Consider the following 6,748-nt stretch of genomic DNA (forward strand, 5'->3'; position numbering starts at 1 on the left):
GATTTCAGCTTAAGTTATGATCTCACGGTTTGTGGGTTTGAGCCCTGCATCGGGGATTGCACTAACTCAGTGTAGAGCCTGCTTGAGATACTCTCTCACACTCTCTCTCTTCCCCTTCCCTGCTCACCTGCATTCTCTAAGTAAATTAATAAGTAAATAAGAAAATAAATAAATAAATAAATAAATAAATAAATAAATAAATAAATAAAATGAGTCAGATGCTTAAGCCTCTTAAGTGACTGAGCCACCCAGGTGCCCCATCACATTTCAAATAAAAAGTAATTGTATCCATTTTACAGAATAACAGCTGTGACTCAACTGGTTGTACTTGTTCCCAAGGCTATACAACATGATGGTAAAGATACTGAATGAAAAAGAAAAAAAAATGCAGTTACAAGCTTAGGATTGATGTTAGAGTTCTATGTATTCCAATATCTCAAAATATAATGAATATTTTTAAAAATATACTCTGTATTCACCCATTTAAATGTCTTTTATAAAGTTTAAGGCTAAAAAACAAAGATCCATTTTTGACTCATTAATAAAAGTATAAATTTTATATAAATTTTAAAGTTTATTTTCTTTTTATTTTTTGAGAGAGAGTTTGTGAGCGGGAAGGAGAGAGACAGTGGGAGAGAGAGAGAGACTCTCAAGCAGGCACCCCACTGGCAGCACAGAGCCCAATGCAGGGCTCAAACTCAAGAACCATTAGATCATGACCAGAGTTTCAACTCTGACCATGAGTCTGACACTTAACCAACTGAGCCTCCCAGGAGCCCCAAATTCATATAAATTTTAGTGTTAGAGATGTGTGTATAAAGATCTTTAAAGTTATATATGAAATTTGAATATGGTAGTGTATATTTTTGTACAATTGTGAAAAATAATTGATTTTCTCCTATTTTATAGTTTAGCACGAAATATATTCTCCAGCAATATGTTATTCAAAATTAAAATGTTTTCAAAGCCTCTTACTGTAAGGTATATATCCCAATGTTAAAAGTAAATGTCACATTTACTTGCCACGTTTATTTATTTAAAGATATCTCATTGGAATAGTAAACACAGATCCGGAAATATTCACCTATTCAGACCCACATATAATGTATCATTTCTAAGATCTACTTGACTCAGAGACTTTGTATATTTCTCTTCACCCAGTAAAAACAAGTTGGCTTTTACTTTAGTCTGTATCCAAACTAAGACTAGCCGTAGGAAGGCAGAATTCAAGGAGAATGAGTTATATACTCGGAGAACCAGTGTTTCATTCTTGAGTCACGGTCTATATCTGGTTTGCTAAATCTGGTATTCAAATCCCTATCTTGGCCCATAAGTATGAGTCCCTTAAGTAAACTTGCCACTACCTCATCCCTTTAATGGGATTCCTGTCTTAGAGCCTAGCCCTTTGCCTTAACCTCTTAGGCTTTTCAACTTACTGATACAGCGTCTTGATGTGGATTGCCTGCCATCTGCCTCTCTACTGACTGCACTTGAGTGCCGTTTTTTGCCTGTCACCTACTACACTTTTCTGAATCTGTCTGATCCCAAGTATTTATATGTAGTACCATTTTTCCTATCAAATATTTATTGATTGTCCAATAAATACCACCTGCCTTCTTAGACCCATTCATCCCCTGTGGATCTAGGTATTTTCCTTAGCAAACCTTAGCAAACCTTTATTCCAGCCCTGACCCCTTCTATTATTTTCTTCTATGTTTAGCCTGCAATGTCTTTGCCACATCAGGAGATACCATAGAATGTGCTATCCCTCAGATTATAAAACCCCATGTTGTAATCACTATACTTAGTAGAGTAAGACCTGGTTTTAGAGTTACCTCTTCCTTTTGTCGTTGTTTCTTACTCCTTCCTTTACTCCCTCTTTCATTTCTTCCTTCTCTTCATTCATCACACTTTACAAAGCACATTCTATCATTTAGCCTTAGGCTAGGTACTGGTATGCAAAAATAAATAATGGTCTTCCTCATGGTATATGACAGAAATATACACAATTAACACACAATTCCTTTTAAATGACAGAAGTGCTCTGTTAGATATATTCAGAGCAGTAAATCAGACTGGGGAGAGCATTCTAGAAGGGTTGGCAATTTAGATTGATTTGGGGGTTGCACAGAAGACCTGGGCATATAAACAAAGGGGAAAGGGGAAAGGAAATTTCACACAGAAGAGATAATATGTGAAGACCAGGGAGTGTATAAGTTACAGTTTACTGAGGAAACAGAAACTACCCTAGACATTTCAAGCTGAAGAAATTTAAATGATCTTGAAAGTAGACTTATGAGGCTAAAAAACAGTCTTATGTGTGAGTTAGGAAGCATATTCTCTCTGAGTTGAGCCTTGAATGACCATAGTCCCAACTGAAACCTTGACTGCGGCCCGTGGGAGGCCCTGAGCCAGAGGACCCAAATAAATGACACTGGACTCCTGATCCACAGGAACTGGAATAATAAATCCTGGTTTTGTTAAGAAGATGAATTTTGGGCTAATTTGGCATGCAATTATATAAAACTAACATAAAAACTTTCACCAGTTGTTGTGGGCATCTAATTTCCAAATTAAATCTCTTCAACTTAAAATGCCTGGGGTAGTTTCTCTTTCTTCAGTGCATTTATCAGATCACCTAGGTATGAGGGTTCAGTTGCTCCTTATACTAACCAACATTTAATATTTCCCATATTTTTATTTTATCCACTCTATGTGGTGGTATCGTACTGTGGTTTTAATATTCATGTATCTAATGACAAGTGAGGTTGAATATACATTTATGTGTTTACTGGACATCAGAATATCATCATTTGTGAAAGGTCTGTTAAAATTGTCCTTTTATTCTGAGTTGTCTTTTTGTTAGAGATTTTAGGAGTTTTTAATATATATAGATATCCATCTTTTGTCAGATATATATGTCTTGCCATACTTGGTGGTTTGCCTTCCAAACTGTTCATGACATCTTTTGATAAAAAGTTGTTTTTATTTTATTTTATTTTATTTTATTTTATTTTATTTTATTTTATTTTACTTTATTTTATGTTAACTTTATACCCAACAGCGGGCTTGAACTCATGACCCCAAAACAAGAGTCACATACTCTACTGACTGAGCCAGCCAGGTACCCCAAAAAGTTCTTCATTTTAATATGGTCCAGTTAATCATTATTTTCTACTATGATTAGTAATTTTAGCATTCTGTTCAAGAAATCTTTACCTAATCCAAGGCCACAAAGCTATTTCTTTATGTTTTCCTCTAAAATAAGTATTGTTTTACCTTTTATATTTGGATCTTCAATCCATCTGGAATTGATTTTGTTTATGGGAGAAGGTAGGGGTCAAGATTCATTTTTCACCATAGAGTATCCACTGAACCCAGCATTGTTTTGGGAAAGACCCACTTTTCTGCACTGCATTGCAATAGATCCTTGGTCATAAATCCAATGGGTGACTGTAAGTATAGAAGATCCTACTAAGTTTTTAAGGGAATTCCATTGTCAAAGAAACCATGCTAATTAGAAATCTGGCATATTTATCTGCTTTGATATAACATGGGAAAGTGCTATTTAAAATCCTATGCCATCACATAGCTTTACAAAGATCCCAATTTTGTTAATAAGGCTTTGAAAATCTTACTCTGTGTTTTGAGACAATGTCTAGTCATTATCCATTTTTTTACCCTGATCCTTGGAAAATATACTGCTTACTTTAGACACACCCACAAGTGTTTCATCTGCCCAAACTCTTCTTTCTGTTTCACTGGATAGGAAGTAGCAAGCACTGCCATGAATGATATCATGAATCATGGCAAGGATAGAAAGGCTTTTAAAGGCATGTCCCTCAACTCTTCCAAAAGAAAGAGAAAAGGATCCAGAAGCCATGCATTCCTGCTGCTTCCTCTTCTTCCCCTTCCTGCTTTATCCAACCTGGAACACAGCACAGGCTGACGGTGATTATAAATGAAGTGATTCAAGTAACTTTGAAATTTAGGTATAAAATATAGAATTTAAGTTTAAAATACATGACCTATCTCCTATAATTTTGCATTATTCTGTTAACTGGGCTCTATGCTTCTGGCATTGCTCATACCCTCAGTCCATTCACTGAAGGACCGCCTGCCAGAGGGATCCTATGTATGTATGTATGTATGTATGTATGTATGTATTCATTCATTCATTCATGCAGGGTCACATCTCTTTGATGATATGAATGAAAGGCTCCTGTTTATATTTGGGGGGACAGGTAGAGCTAGCACAGTCCCCCAAACCCTGCCACTCTCCTTGGGATTTCACCCTTTCAGGCAGATTCTAGGAGGGCAGAGAGAGGTCAAGAAAAACTCAAGGAGGTGGGACCAGGGCTGTTTCTGGTGGGTAAGTAATCCATCCACTGTCCCCAAACTGTTTGTGCGATCCTTTTAAGAACACTTATTAGAACACACCAGTCCTCCACTGGAAACTCGCCACTGGCTCCCATCTCACTTAGTGGTGAAAGTCAAGCTCATTAATCGTCTAAACAATTCCACCAAACTGTGACCTATGTGACCCCCTCTCTTGTCCCTTTCCCCACTTCTCACTTTTCCCATCACACTGACTTCTTGATTTTCTAATAGTCCAGGCAAGCTTCAACATCTGGGCATTCAAATTCCCTGTGTCCAAGGGGTGCCTGGGTGGCTCAGTTGTTAAGTGTCTGACTTCAGCTCAGGTCATGATCTCGCGGTTCATGAGTTTGAGCCCCACATCAGGTTCTGTGCTGACAGCTCAGAGCCTGGAGCCTGCTTCAGATTCTGTGTCTCCCTCTCTTTCTGCGCCTCCCCTGCTTACGCTCTGTCTCTCGAAAATGAATACACATTAAAAAAATTTTTTTTTAAATTCCCTCTGTCCTCTGCCTGGAATATGATTCCTCTAGACATTTACATAAATCATTCCTTCACCTCCTACAGTTTTACTCAATTGTTTCTTCTCATAAAAGTTTCCCTTGGGCTTCTCTATCCTCTCTGTTTTTTTCCACAGCTTTTATCACGTCAGACTATATCATATCTCTACATACCTTGTACATTGCCCTTCTCTCCAAACTAGAATGTGGAACTCATGAGGACAAGGAATTTTTAAATTCTCTTTCCCTGATGCCTAGAACAAGGCCCACACACATGTACTAGATACTTAATTCCTAAATAAATGAATGATTTTCAATTAGTTTGACCATGAGTTTTATAGTTAGTTTTATAAATCTATTTCTAAAGCAATGTTTTATGAAGACATTTCTTGCAGTTTAGTCAAGATTTTTGGAGGCAAGATTTTTGGCAATGCCATTAGTAATAACAATTCAAATATTTGAAGAAAATTAGAGTAGCAAATAAATAAATTCAAGAGAGGGAGCAACATACCAGAGATTATATATATATTTTTAAAGAAAGCTGTAACTATTAAAATATAGCATATGGGAGCATCTGTGTGGCTCAGTTAGTTGAGCGTCTGACCCTTGATTTCAGCTCAGGTCATGATCCCAGGGTCATGGGATGAAGCCCCATGTCTGGCCCCATGCTGAGCTTGGAGCCTGCTTGAGGTTCTCTCTTTCCCTCTACCCTTCTCCCCCACTCGTGCACACACTCTCTCTCTCTCCCTCCAAAATAAAAATTTAAAAATAGCAAATAATTATTAGGGAAATAATGCAGAATTAAGCAAGATAAGTTCTCTTTATACATGGCCAGTATATGAAAAAAAATCACCTCTGATAGTTCAGAAAGATCTAGACAGAGAGCTCACCCTAACTCCAGTTTACCTACTTAGAAATGAAATGTGATAACAAAGGACATGAAGAAGTATTATTCTCTAAAACACAAATTTCTTAAAAGTAAATATATAAAAACCAAAGAGCAGGAGTTCTTTATATAATGATTAGAAATACCTTGGAAATGGAAGCAAATCATGTGTGAATGTGCATTTTCTTGGGGCAGGGAGGGGCAGAGATAGTTTCTCAGATCTAATTGTTGGAGGAATCCAAGCTGAAAAAAATCCGAAACCACCTTTAGATCAGTGATTTTCACACCTGGCAACACATTAAAATCATCCGGGAAGATTTCTTAAAATTATCAACACCAGGGCCATTATAAGCAATTTGATTTAATCTGGTGTAAGGTATAGGCACTAATTTTTATTTTTTTGTTTTTGTTTTTTGTTTGTTTGTTTTTATTTTTATTATTTTTTTTTAATTTTTTTTTCAACGCTTATTTATTTTTGGGACAGAGAGAGACAGAGCATGAACAGGGGAGGGGCAGAGAGAGAGGGAGACACAGAATCGGAAACAGGCTCCAGGCTCTGAGCCATCAGCCCAGAGCCTGACGTGGGGCTCGAACTCACGGACCGCGAGATCGTGACCTGGCTGAAGTCGGACGCTTAACCGACTGCGCCACCCAGGCGCCCTGTTTGTTTGTTTTTAAAGCTGCTTGGATTGGTGGTTCTATTGTATACTCAGAGCTGAAGTAACTGTTCTAGAGCAGCACTGTTGAATAGAATATGTAATTTAAAATTTTGTAGTAGCCACATTAAAAATATTAAAAATAAATAGGTCAGGGAAGATGTTATCTAAAGGGTAACAAATTTCCATTTATAAGATGAGGATGTTCTGTCGATCTAATGTTAAGAATACTGTATTGTGCACTTGGAAGTTATCAAGAGAGTAGACCTTAAGTGATCTCAATACAAAATGAAAGAATTGTAATTTTGTAAAGTGATGGGTATGTTAATTAA

The sequence above is a fragment of the Felis catus genome, chromosome B2 (genome assembly GCF_018350175.1).
Source record: "Felis catus isolate Fca126 chromosome B2, F.catus_Fca126_mat1.0, whole genome shotgun sequence".
Lineage (NCBI taxonomy): Eukaryota > Metazoa > Chordata > Mammalia > Carnivora > Felidae > Felis > Felis catus.